Raw genomic sequence first — 12,788 nt, 5'->3', positions numbered from 1 at the left:
GCAGTGTGCAGGCGTGGATGCAACAGGAAGAATCTGACCCCCCATCTAATGCACGAAGAATGAGATGGAGGGAGGAGCGTTGGTCCAGCTGCCGTCCCTTTAGTCTCAAGCAAGGCTGTCTGTCTGAGGCACTAGAGTCACTTGCATACCTTGGGACTCAAATTGCCATAAGCTGGAAATCTTGCCAGGGCTCTCCCAGCTTCTGATGGAGATTGCTTCCTGACCTAGGCCTGCTAGCCCCTGACTGCCCCACTCTGCTCCAGGCACTGTCCCTCCGATGCACCTGTCCAACATCTGAGCCACAGAGGCCAGAAGCTCATCCGTGCCCAGGGCTGGCAGGGGCTGGAATTGGCCTGGTTGCCTTGAACTGTACATCTGGCGTTCCCACGGGTGGTGGCAGTTGAGGGGGCGGGGCCATGTGTCTGCTGAGCTATAGCCTCCCTCAAACCCTGCTGCGTCAGTGACTGCATCCCTGGGTTTACTTCTGGGTTCTGCCTCTGTTTCCCTGCCGTAGACTCTAATTCTCTACGAGGGTCAGAGCTGCACGTGAACTGCAGACCCTGAGACCCTGACTGGCTAGTACAATTCCACCCAGACCCCACTTTGCGCTAGACTCTGCTTCCCATGACCATCAGGCTGCTGGCCGGGTTCTTGTCCTAAACAAGGCAGACATCCAGGAAATGGCCCTGCCCTTCTCTTCGCTTTAGAGATTACCACCGCCAGCTGGGACACGGAAGCTGCCTGTGTCCCACCTGTGAATGGCCTGCTTGGCTCCATCACAAACTTCCTCCGCCTTCTGGATGCTCCCTTCTCCAGGCTTATTCCTGCCATTGGCCCTTGGTGCTGCAGTCCCAGCCTGCTGCTGGGGCACACATTCCCATGTGTGGGAATTCCCAGCACTGGTTGGGTAGTAGGATGCTTTGGGCAGCAAATAACAGAAACGTAACAAGTGGCCTAAGCAGTGAGGATTTATTAGCTCCAGAAGCTTGGAGATAGAGGCAGTTCCAAACTGAGTAACCCAGCAGCCCAATAATGTCAAGGGTACAAGTCCTTTCCAACTTTCCCATGCTCTGCCAACCTCACCACCAAACTGCATCTCATCCAAGGTCATAGGACGGTTTCAGGGGCCATTTGCACACATGGTGGTAGATGGTGCAGAAGAGGAACATCTTCCCCAAAATCTCTCTCTCTCTCTCTCTCTCTCAGTCTCTCTTTTTTTTTTTTTTTTTCTTTAGCAAGGAACCCCTTTCCTAGAAATGCTGAGAAGGATTCCCTTAGCTGTAAAATGGGAGTAATAGGTCCCGTTAGCAAGAACTGAATCACATGCCCATGTCTGACCAGTCACTTGCAAATGGAATCAAACTACCTTTACGGCCTTGGATTAATCATGGTTTACCCCCTGGGGCTGGGGACGGTGGGGCCCAATAAAAGCAGGTCTCCACCAACAGAGAAGAAACAGGGGAAGCTCCTGGGTAGCTCCCAGTATTTAACTTGAACTTTTCCTGTTTGGGTTTGGTGCCATTTTGACTTCTTCCTCTTTGTACCCATTAGGGCTCTTTGGTGTAAGCAACAGAAGCTGACTTTAGACAACATAAGCAAAAGGGATTAAGTTGGAAGGATAATGAGAAACTCCAAGAATTGATGGGAAAGCTGGATAACAAGACTCAGAAAGGACTCAGGGCTCCTCAGGGGAGCAAAAAAACCAAATTGGTGGCCGTCTTGCCAAGGCCACAGAGATGGAAGGTTCCAGAACCTAAAAGCGAGCATCCAAGTATCTAGCTCTGCTTCATGCCCTCCCCTGGGCTGCAAGGGAGCCTTGGTTTACTGTCCCCCAAGACCAGGACCCCCAAATGAAATCAGGGTGCTATTACAGAAGCGGGGAGAAGGGATGCCACAGCAAATGCCCACCACAGGAGCTCATGATGCCTGGCATGACGGTGTGGTACATGTCCCTCACATCAGGGCAAAAGATGCACATTCACAACTGCATGGGGACAGCTGCTCAGAGGAGGAGACACATGAGCCCTCTGTCAGGTCCCCACAAAGGTGGTCCCCCTCTGATATCACCCTGACAGGTAGATGATTCTGTCAAATCCTCCTAGAGGCTTCCTGAGCCACTTACCTGGGCAATGGCCCCACCTGGCTTTTCCCAGCTGCTCTAGAAATTCTATCCGTGTGTCTTCAATTCACCAATTACAGGAAACCGGTGATAGCCCCAGAACATTCCTGAGCCTTTCTTTAAGAGTGTATGAATCAAGGGGCACCTGAGTGGCTCAGTTGGTTGAGTGTCTTACTCTTGATTTTGGCTCAGATCATGATCTCAGGGTTGTGGGATTGAACCTCCGCACTGGGCATGGAGCTTGCTTAAGATTGTCTCTCCATCTGCCCCTCTCCCCTGATCACACGCTCGCTCGCTCTCTTCTCTCCCTCTCTCTCTCTTCTCTCTCCGAGAAGACTGCATGAATCAAAGGTCAATTCCCAGTCTTACCATCCCCTTGCCATGGCAGGTTTTGGAGTTGGCCAAGTCTATTGCTGCAAAGAGCACACCATTATTGAGCACCTACTGTGGGGCAGGTCAGGCACTAAGCACTTAGCATGCACTGTCTCATTTAACTCTTATATGGCTGTCATTTTCCTTTTCTTACACATGAGGAAACTGAGGTTTGGAAAGAAGCAGTGACTTTGCCATGGGCATAGCCAATAAGTAACACAGTGGAATTCAAATAGGATCCAGAGCTCCTGTCTCAGTCACTTCACTACAGTGTTCCACACCCCACTGCCAACAGGCTTCTTTTCTTCCTTCTTGGAATAGGAATGGGATGTGACCTCGGTTCACATGTGTGTCCTCTAGGCTTATTTACCCACCAGAGAGCCTCTTTTTTTTTTTTTTTCCAATGTTTATTTATTTTTGGGACAGAGAGAGACAGAGCATGAACGGGGGAGGGGCAGAGAGAGAGGGAGACACAGAATCGGAAACAGGCTCCAGGCTCTGAGCCATCAGCCCAGAGCCCGACGCGGGGCTCGAACTCACGGACCGCGAGATCGTGACCTGGCTGAAGTCGGACGCTTAACCGACTGCGCCACCCAGGCGCCCCGAGAGCCTCTTCACCTTAGGCTTCAGCCTACCTGTCAGAGCCTTTGAATTGAGCCAGAACTGCCATCCTGGAGAGGTCAAGTCCTTCCTTACCTCACCCAGGGCCCTCCATGGAAGCACAATCATGAGTCCCACTTTCTTATCTTCACAATGAAGCCTTGTCTTTTCCCTCATAGTTGTGTCTCTAGAGGACATTGCTCTAACTTCTGTGGGTGCAGAGCATCCTTTAGGCTGCTCTTGCCCGTGCCTTCGACCTGGAAGAAGACCAGGGACTCTCCAGATCCCCAGAGGGATGGGCCAATGGAGCAGTTTGCCAGCTGGGCTCCAAAAAGTCCCAGGGGCTCTGCCTCTTCAGGGGTGGTACCACTCAGATTCTACCAGAACACCCCATCTTTCTCTGTTTCTTATCCTGGCCTTCAACGTAAGTTTTATTTTCTCAGAAAAGATTCTCTGTTGAAAATTCATGGGTCCATTGGAGACACTGATACTTTTTCTGCCAAGATTCCATGTGATTTTCCACGAATAAAAAACTCCTAAATCACCGTGGCCACCAGGAGAATTGCCCCTACAGAACCATAGCTTAATGTTCTCTCTTGGGCATCATTGGAGGGCCGATAACCAGGAATAGCCATATATGCAGGAAACAGTTAAGCATATTGGTAAAAAATAGAGAAAGTTGTCCATTGTCTTGCTCGACTCTCTTGAAACAAAGACCCTGGTGACCAAGCCCTCTCAGAAAGAGGAGAGTTTGACCTTCCTTGTTCCCTGGCATCTTCCTACTATTGACAATAGAACCCCTTTGATTTTACTCTTTGCCTTGGCTGCTAGGATGTCCAGAGCTAAGCTATTCAACTAGGCATCTCTCTTTATTTGTTTGTTTGTTTGTTTCTTTGTTTTTTAAATTTATTTTTGAGAGAGAGACAGAGCACGAGCAGGGGAGGGGCAGAGAGAGAGGGAGACACGGAATCCAAAGCAGGCTCGAAGCTCGGAGCTGTCAGCCCAGAGCCTGACACGGGGCTCGAACCCATGAGCCATGAGATCATGCATAACCTGAGCCAAAGTCGGACGCTTAATTGAGCCACCCAGGTGCCCCTAGGCATCTCTCTTTTTAAAACATGTGTATTTCACCTTTATATAACACCTGTGCATTTCTTAAGAATTAGAAAGTAAAAACTAGTACAAGCAAGCAAAAAAAAAAAAAATCTTACTCATCGTGTTAATATTTTCATCTCTTTCTTTCTATTTTTCATGTTTTATGTTCCGTCTAGGTACAGTTTCATGCAATTTCATTTGCGTGGGTTTTTTTTTTTTCTATTTACATAGGTGAAGTCATCCAATCTATAAAACTTTGTAGCTTGCTTTTCTAAACCTCATATCACATTCTTAAAGGATGCATCATATTCCACCAAGTAGGTCAGAGGTCAGCAAACTTGTTCTGTAAAGGACCAGAGAGTAAATATTTTAGGGTTTTGAGCCACCCTGTTTTTGTCCCCACTGTTCGTTCTGCAGCTGTTGCACAAAGGCAGCCAGAGACATTGTGTATGTGAGTGGGTGTGGTTGTGTTCCAATAAAACTTTATTTACAAAAACAGGCTGCTGGAGGGATTTGGCCTGCAGGCTGTAGTTTTGCAAGCTCCTAATATTGATGTGCTCTCATTTTCACAGACCTGTTAGCCATTTTCATGGTTGGCACTTAGATTTGCTTCCAGTATTCAGCACTTCGGTATTATAAATGAGGCTGCATGGAATTTGCATAGAATTTTTCCCCTTAGACTACATTCCTGAAAACTGGGATGACTCTGCCCCAAAGTATGGATATTTGTGAGGCAGAGCTCTTGGTGAAAGCTGTGAAATTGCTTCCCAAAACACTCTGACGACTTCCACTACCAGCAGCGATGTGAAAGCGCCATTTCCCCAAACCCTGTGCGCATCGGGCATTGTCCTTGAAGACACTTACATCCAGCCCGCCCTGCCCCTTTACATCCAGACTCTGCTTTCATCTGATGTTTGAGGCTTATGCTACACTTTTATTCTTTAATCTTCCTCCTGTCCTTTTTTTTTTTTTTTTTTTTTAAGTGGGCAAGATGTGAGCAACCAGGGGTCAAGTCCAGGGGTGGGGGCACCAGGGAGGCACAAAGTCCTGAAGGTTCAGGGCGGGTGTCACTGGCCAGGAGGGCTGATGGCCGTCCTTCTCTGCCGGATGAGGGACTTTGAGGAGCGGAACTTCCAGAGTCTGTGGGCCAGGTGGCAGTTGGATAAAGGAAACGTGGCGGGAAGAGAAAAGACTGGATTTGCGGGTCAGATGATTCAGGCTTCCATCAGGCTCCATGTTTGTGAGTGGGGGCAGGTTCGTTGCCTCTCTGAATTGCTCATCTGTAAGGGGGACAAGGCAGTCAACTGCACAGGATTGTCATGAGGATCCCGCGTGATCTTTAATAACGAAACTTCACGTAGTGCCTGGCATGTAGGAAGGACTTCATGTGCCTTTGTTAAGTGGAATTGACTTGAATGTTGGGGTCCTAGGAGTGACGGGAAATAGATCATGTGGATATCTTTTAAAATCAGAGAAAGAGTATGGCTGCAGTGCATACTGCATGGTGGGCCTTCAAAATGTAACGGAAGGATGGAGGGATGGAGGGATGGAACTTTGAAGCCGAACAGCTTCAGCTTTGTCACTTGTTAGTTACATGATCCTGGACAAAGTACCTCCCTTTCTAGGCCTCTGCTTCCTTCTCTGGAGGATGGGTTTAATAAATAAGGATATTTATGTAGTGCTCACAGATGAGGAGACTGAGCTATGGGGTGGCTCATTGCTTCCGGGTCTCACAACGGCTACCTGGGGAGACCAAGATGCCCGCCCACAGGCTGTTGTGAAGGTGAAAGAGACAAGGAATGGGAAGTCTCTGACTCGGCAAATGTTTGTTCCTCTCCCTAAGCAGGATGGGCTGCCAGCCTCAGGGTCTTGGCTGAGGAAACGGAGCACAGGGGTTTGCAGCCCCCGCAGGGACAGGGACTGCCTCGGAGGCAGCTGCACGCCGGCTGCGAGTTGCTTGCACTGGCACTTAGGAGGAACTCTCCAAAGGGGTTCTCTAGAGACCACCCTTCCCGGGGGGCTGCTTCCCAAGCAGCTGTCTCGCCTCCACAGGGCCCGGTCTGCGCTGGGGCCAAATGGAGAATATGCCTTTTCGCAGCAACATTTTGGCCGCGAGAGCGGCACCCAGGCTGCTGTCGCAAGGCGTGTCCCTAGCAGAGGCATCCAGAACCCACATGAGGAACCCACATGAGGGAGAGTTAGGATGGGCTCCATCACACTGAGGGCTGCTGACCGCGCCGGGCTCATTGTCACTGTCACTATGGGCTGGGGCCAGGGACAGGAGGCTTTACCTCCTCCATATGACATTTAATCCTTTCAGGGGGGTGGGGTGTGAGTATCCCCATTTTATGGATAAGGAAACTGAAGCAGGTACATGGAGGTAAGCACACAACTGGTGAGTGACAGAATGACAAATGAGGACTTGAATTTAATTATCTGACTCAAGAGCCCATGTTCTTAATCACCAGTCATATTTACCATCCTTCATTGGACATGAAACCTCTTGGTTTTAATTTTTTTTTTTTAACATTTATTTATTTTTGAGACAGAGAGACAGAGCGTGAACAAGGGAGGGGCAGAGAGAGAGGGAGACACAGAATCTGAAACAGGCTCCAGGCTCTGAGCTGTCAGCAGAGAGCCCGACGCGGGGCTCGAACTCACAGACCGTGAGATCATGACCTGAGCCGAAGTCGGACGCTTCACCGACTCAGCCACCCAGGCGCCCCGAAACCTCTTGGTTTTAGAAGAGCCTTTGAGTCCTAGAATAACCGATCTCCTTCCTGCTGGATTTGGCTATGACCCAGGAACTGGGGGACTCTAGATTCCTTGAGGCCAGAGCTCCAGCTACTCTTTGGACTTGCTCAGTCCATACTTGAATTCACTTCTTTCCGGGGAGTATGTCATCCATTCGATGATCCCACAGATGGTCATTGGGGATCTTGTGCATGCTAGGCCTTGTTCTAGGTACAGGGATGCATCGTGAATGAGAATTATAATTAACCCTTACTATGTAGCAGGTACTATTCTAGATGCTGTACATAGATTAGCCCGTTTATTACTCGTAACACCCCCATAGATAGCTATTATCCTTTCTTTATAGATGATGAAATTGAAGCACAGAGAGATTAAGTAATTTGTCCAAGATTCCACAGCCAATAAGTGTCAGAGCCAAGATTTGAGCCCCGGCAGTCTGGGGTCAGCCTCAATATGTTTAACTGCCCCACACTGTTGTGGCTCTCATAGTTCCTGCCTTCAGAGAACTTACAGTCTTTCTTTTCTAATAGGCATGTTGAAACAGCACCAAAACAATTTAATTCCAGTTTGTTTGTTGAGAAGTGAACTGGGCAGTGAGAATAATGATCCTGGATTTATAAAGTGCTTGACATCACAGGGCCATTGGGAAGGAGTCATGGTCACAAACGGGTCCTTCTCCCACTTCCCACCATGGCCTTGACTGCTGTGTGCCCTTTGGCAAGTCTTGTCACCCCTCTGAGCCTCCATTTCCTTATTTACAAAATGTGTTGTCGATACCTAGCCTAGCTGCCTCTAAGCTCTTTTGTGGAGACTGAATGACATGGCAGGTATAAACAAAATTTCACAATAGAAAAAAAGAAAAGCACTGGGCAGGGATTTGTTATTGATCAAAGTGAAAATTTGGTGAGTTTGATGAATGAATGAATGAATGAATGAATGTTCCTAGCAGGCCTACAGCTTGGCTTGGGTAACAAATGGCTCTCTTGAGGAGATCTGTTGAAGTTCTTCAGGATCCCATCAGGGCTCTGTCCTTGGCCATGTTCCATGCTCCTGTCCCTTGAGTTATTTTGCATCTGATTTTGTGAGCTTCCAAGACTGTTTTAGCAAACACTTATTAACGTCTGTTGGGAGACAGGCCTTGTGCTAGACTCTGTGGGGAGACTGAGATGGATTTCGAATGGTCACTGCCCTCAGGCACCCACTAGGAAGAGAAATGAAGATCCTGTTTACTACTACTAATACCATAAACACCACAAACAACACTGACCAGCATTTATCAAGCGTTTAGCTGATGCCAGATATTGTGTTGAGCTTTTATATACATTATTTCCTTTCATCATTACAACAGTTCCACGGATTACTAAAACTGTCCCATTTTACATACAAGGAAACAGAGAGTCAGATAGTAACTTACCCAAGTTCACACAACTCTGAAGTTACAGAGCTGGACATGAACCTGAGAAGGAAGATGTGGATAAAAGTAATTCTATTATAAGGTAGAAACTACTGTGTATCCTACTAGAGGGGGTAAGGAGAAGCCTTTTAGCACTCGGAAAGAGACAGGAAGCAGGATGATGGTGGTGGTGATGATGGTGTTGATGGTCCTCCTGCTGTTGATGGTAGTGATGACGATATTTATGAGGATGATGGTGATGGTGTTGCTGCTACTGTTGACGGTAACGATGACGATATTTATGATGGTGATGTGATGATGGCGATGGTCCTGCTGTTGATGGTAACGATGACGATATTTATGATGATGATGGTGATAACGGCGATGGTCCTGCTGTTGACGGTAATGATGACGTATTTATGATGATGATGGTGATGGTGATGGTGTTGCTGCTGCTGTTGACAGTAACGATGACGATATTTATGATGATGATGATGATGATGGCGATGGTCCTGCTGTTGATGGTAACGATGACGATATTTATGATGATGATGGTGATAACGGCGATGGTCCTGCTGTTGACGGTAATGATGATGATATTTATGATGATGATGGTGATGGTGATGGTGTTGCTGCTGCTGTTGACAGTAATGATGACGATATTTATGATGATGATGATGATGATGGCGATGGTCCTGCTGTTGATGGTAATGATGATGATATTTATGATGATGATGGTGATGGTTTTGCTGCTGCTGTTGATGGTAACGATGACTATATTTATGATGATGATGGTGATAATGGCGATGGTCCTGCTGTTGACGGTAATGATGATGATATTTATGATGATGATGGTGATGGTGATGGTGATGGTGCTGCTATTGACAGTAACGATGACAATATTTATGATGATGATGGTGATAATGGCGATGGTCCTGCTGTTGATGGTAATGATGATGATATTTATGATGATGATGGTGATAACGGCGATGGTCCTGCTGTTGACGGTAATGATGACGATATTTATGATGATGATGGTGATGATGAGGATGGTGATGGTGATGGTGCTGCTGTCGATGGTCATGATGATGTTATTTATGATGATGGTGGTGGTGGTGGTGATGGGAATATGGGGATAAGGATGATGGCAATGATGGTGATAGTCCTCCGGTGCCCAGTTGTTAAGCTTCTGCTTTATGCCAGGTCATTCCATCCTCATAACAACTTTGTGACATCAGGGCCATCATCTCTGTATTAATCATGAGGACTCTGAGCTGGCGAAAGGCTGAGGGCCTGCCCATGAGCAGACATCCACTCTGGGCCGGACTCAAGCCTGAGCATGTCTCACTGCAGAGCCACCACTCATCCCTGTACCAGGGTCCCTAACCTGTGGGCCATGGGGCCAGCCATCGCAGAGACGCTTCATAAATACCTATTGAATGAATATTGACTGAGTGGATTCCCAGGGGGTCAATGCCTTAAGCCCAGAAGGCATAAATAACAGGTCTTGAATGAGTATGTGTAACCGTTATTTAAATATACGTGGTAATGCTGTGATTACTAAAATACAAGTTAATTGTAAAGCGTTACGTTCATTGTGCCTTTTGCATTATTCTTTATTTTCCCAATGAAAAGATACTAAGCGCATAGTTACGAGGAGTTTGGAGAGATGTTTTTGCAGAGAAATGGGTCCTGGTGCTGAAAGTGGTAGGAGACATCATGTCGTCCTGCAGGGCACGTGTAAAATGCTGTGCCTGGTGTCTGGCCCGGAGATAACTCAGAGGAGGGAGGAGACCCACCAGGATGGGGATTGGGAGCCCGTGGCGTTTGTTCTGCATCTGTAAGACCGGAGCTGTCATTCCCAGTGGCTTTCTCTCTGTAAGACCTGACACCAGCCTCTAATAGCTTTCCCAAATGGCTATCAACCGCTTGCATGAGTGAATGAATAACGAAAGAGAGAACGAGTGAATGTTGACGACCAGTGCTCGGGGAGCCCGTGAGGGGCTGTGCTCCCCAAGGAGTACTTGAAAGTAAGAGTTTCCCAGCCTGAGATTCGGCTGCTGACTGGGCTTGCAGCTCTGAGAGTGGGGTTGGGAGGCCGGGGTTGCCTCCCTGGGCGAGCCTGATCTTAACCCCGTGATGCCTGTGTTGGAGAAGTGGTGATGTCTGGAGCCATTCTCAGCAGAACTGCGCTCACCGTTTTTGGATGCATTTTTCAAACCGAAGTGTAAGCTGACAGATGGCGATGGAATAATATTCTCACTTTCTCTACTTCCTACAGGCCTCCCTCCAACACAGTCCTTCAGGCTCTCAGAAATCTCAGACACATCTCAACCATGAGACCATGGCTGACTTTGGGCAGGTAAGCCCCCTCCATCTCTCCCCTGCACCCCCCCCCCCCCCCCGCAGGATGCAGGGAAATTTCAGCACAGCCCAAAGACCACTAGCTGTGCTTGTGGCCAGGAGGTAGGTGGGAGTGACTTCAGCCTTGGCAGGAGAATGGAGCCCCACACTCTGGGGAGACTTAAGGAAAAAGCTACCGAATGTCCAGAGTCCTGCAGCTAGCATTTCTGCAAATGGCAGCATATGGCGATGGGAATGTATCCTGGGATGAAAGCCAGGGAACTGGTCCTGACCCCAGGTCTGCCTTTACTGCTCAGAAAAATCTCAAGTGAGAACCTCCCTTGCTGCGTCTCTGTTTCTCTGTCTGAAAAATGAGGGAATGAGACCCAGTGAACTGGGTAGGACAGAAGCCAGCTGTTCCAGGCTCCAGCCAAGGCCATGGAATGGTGGAGAAAGGCAGTGGAAACGCCACCACAGCTGTCCGCCCCTTCCCCGTTTGATTGCTCTATGGACCTCACATCTGCAGAGAGCCTGCACTGGGTTGTGTGTGTGCTGTGTGTGTGTGCAAGTGTGTATTTGGGGGCAGGACCTATGCCTCTTCTAGCAACCTCTGATTGAACTCCAACTCAGACATGGACGGTCGCTAGCCCCATACCTGCCCCCTCGTGGGACCACGGAACACCACGGTCACTACAGGTCGCCCAGATGGGAAGGGCAGAGTCTGCTCACGCACTGAGAGCCTGCCTGCAGCAGAATGTGGGCGTGAAGACCAAGCCGGGTGAGGGGCAGCCAGGATGGAAGGCCACATTGACCTGACAGTGAGGCTCTCATTAGAACCGGAGTGAGTACAAGGCCAAAGCTCATGGGCGGATCTGCAGGGCAGCGGGGGATGGCTGCCTAGGAAATAGGGCCTAGTGGTGAGCGATGCATGTCAATGCCCTCAGGAAGTTTCCCGTCCAAAGCAGGAGATGTGTGCCAGTAGCTACATTACAGGAAACCTGTGAAGGCAGGAGGGTTTTCTTCTGTCTGGGTTTGGTTGTGGGGGTGGTTTAGGGAAGACCATTCATTTGAAGGTGACACTTGAACTGGGCTTTGAAGGATGAATAGAAGTTCACCAGGTTTTAAAAAAAAAAAATGGAAGAAGGGCATTCTGGGCTGAGACAGTAAGTGCAAAGGTGGAGAGTGGCTGAGATGTAGACACAGGGCAGGAGGGGGTAGAAGCGAGGCCGGGAGAAACGAACAGGCCTTTGAATGCCACGTTGAGGGGCTCGGATTGCACCCCGTAAGGTCCAGGCAGTCAGCTCCGTGGTGCCAGGAGAGGCCTCTGGGCCCCGGGCAGCGACTGAGATCTAAGAGGAGGTGCCCACTAAACCTGAACAACCTGAACAACGGGGCCCAGGACAGGACACCGCTTGCTGACGTGTCTGTGGCCCTCAGATCTCCCCACGCCGAGCATCCACAGGCAGTGCAGGCCCCCTGTGCTATGGTGGAGGCCTCTCTGGTAGAGGGCTGCTGGGCTTGCCATCAGAACCCCTTATTCCCCTGCCAGGTCCTCTTGTCCTCCTTCCCCCATCTCTGCAGACCAGGCCACCCCCCAAGACAGCACCCCGTTAAGGACCCAATGCTGTTGTCAAGGCGCTTTCCAGCCCTCTCCTGCCCTAGAGTTGTTTTCGGTGTGGCGGGCAATGCCACGCAATTTCGTACTTTTGCAGTTTCCTCTCTTGGCCGAACTCGGGATGCTCTGGTGTCCCTCATCTCATGAGAGAGCAGACAGAGCAGGTTCTGGGGCCCCGCAGCGCTGGGCTCCAGCCCTGTGCCGTCACCCCCCTGAGGAGCAGGGTAACCAGTCTGGGCCTCAGGGCCTTCATCGCCTCAGGTTTTTCCAGGACGTGACGCCGGAGCGGGTGAAAGTCTCCCTCCCTGTCCGTCGTACAGCTGCCAGGTCCGCCCCATGCTTCTCCACCAGCTCACATCCCTGTGATGGAGCTGGGCTACCGACAGGCAGGGTAACCGAGGAGGACCTGTGAGTTTGGGGCTCAAAAGGTGGCATGAACAGTTAGCCCCTGTGCCATAACAGGCAGGCAGGCCAATTCACTTGATTTTCCTTTTAAA

The 12,788-nt window shown here is 49.4% G+C and overlaps 1 protein-coding gene across 1 annotated transcript in view; it reads left to right on the top strand.

Moving 5' to 3' along the window:
• Positions 1-12,788, top strand: part of HIVEP3 (HIVEP zinc finger 3) — a 378,357-nt gene that overhangs the window by 201,934 nt on the left and 163,635 nt on the right. The window contains 1 exon segment of the mRNA XM_045476889.1: positions 10,615-10,695. The gene's annotated coding sequence lies outside the window, so the exon portion shown is untranslated.

Source organism: Leopardus geoffroyi, chromosome C1 (genome assembly GCF_018350155.1).
Source record: "Leopardus geoffroyi isolate Oge1 chromosome C1, O.geoffroyi_Oge1_pat1.0, whole genome shotgun sequence".
Taxonomy (NCBI): domain Eukaryota; kingdom Metazoa; phylum Chordata; class Mammalia; order Carnivora; family Felidae; genus Leopardus; species Leopardus geoffroyi.
The sequence above is the reverse complement of the archived record's forward strand: the minus strand, read 5'-3'. Positions and strand labels throughout refer to the sequence as shown.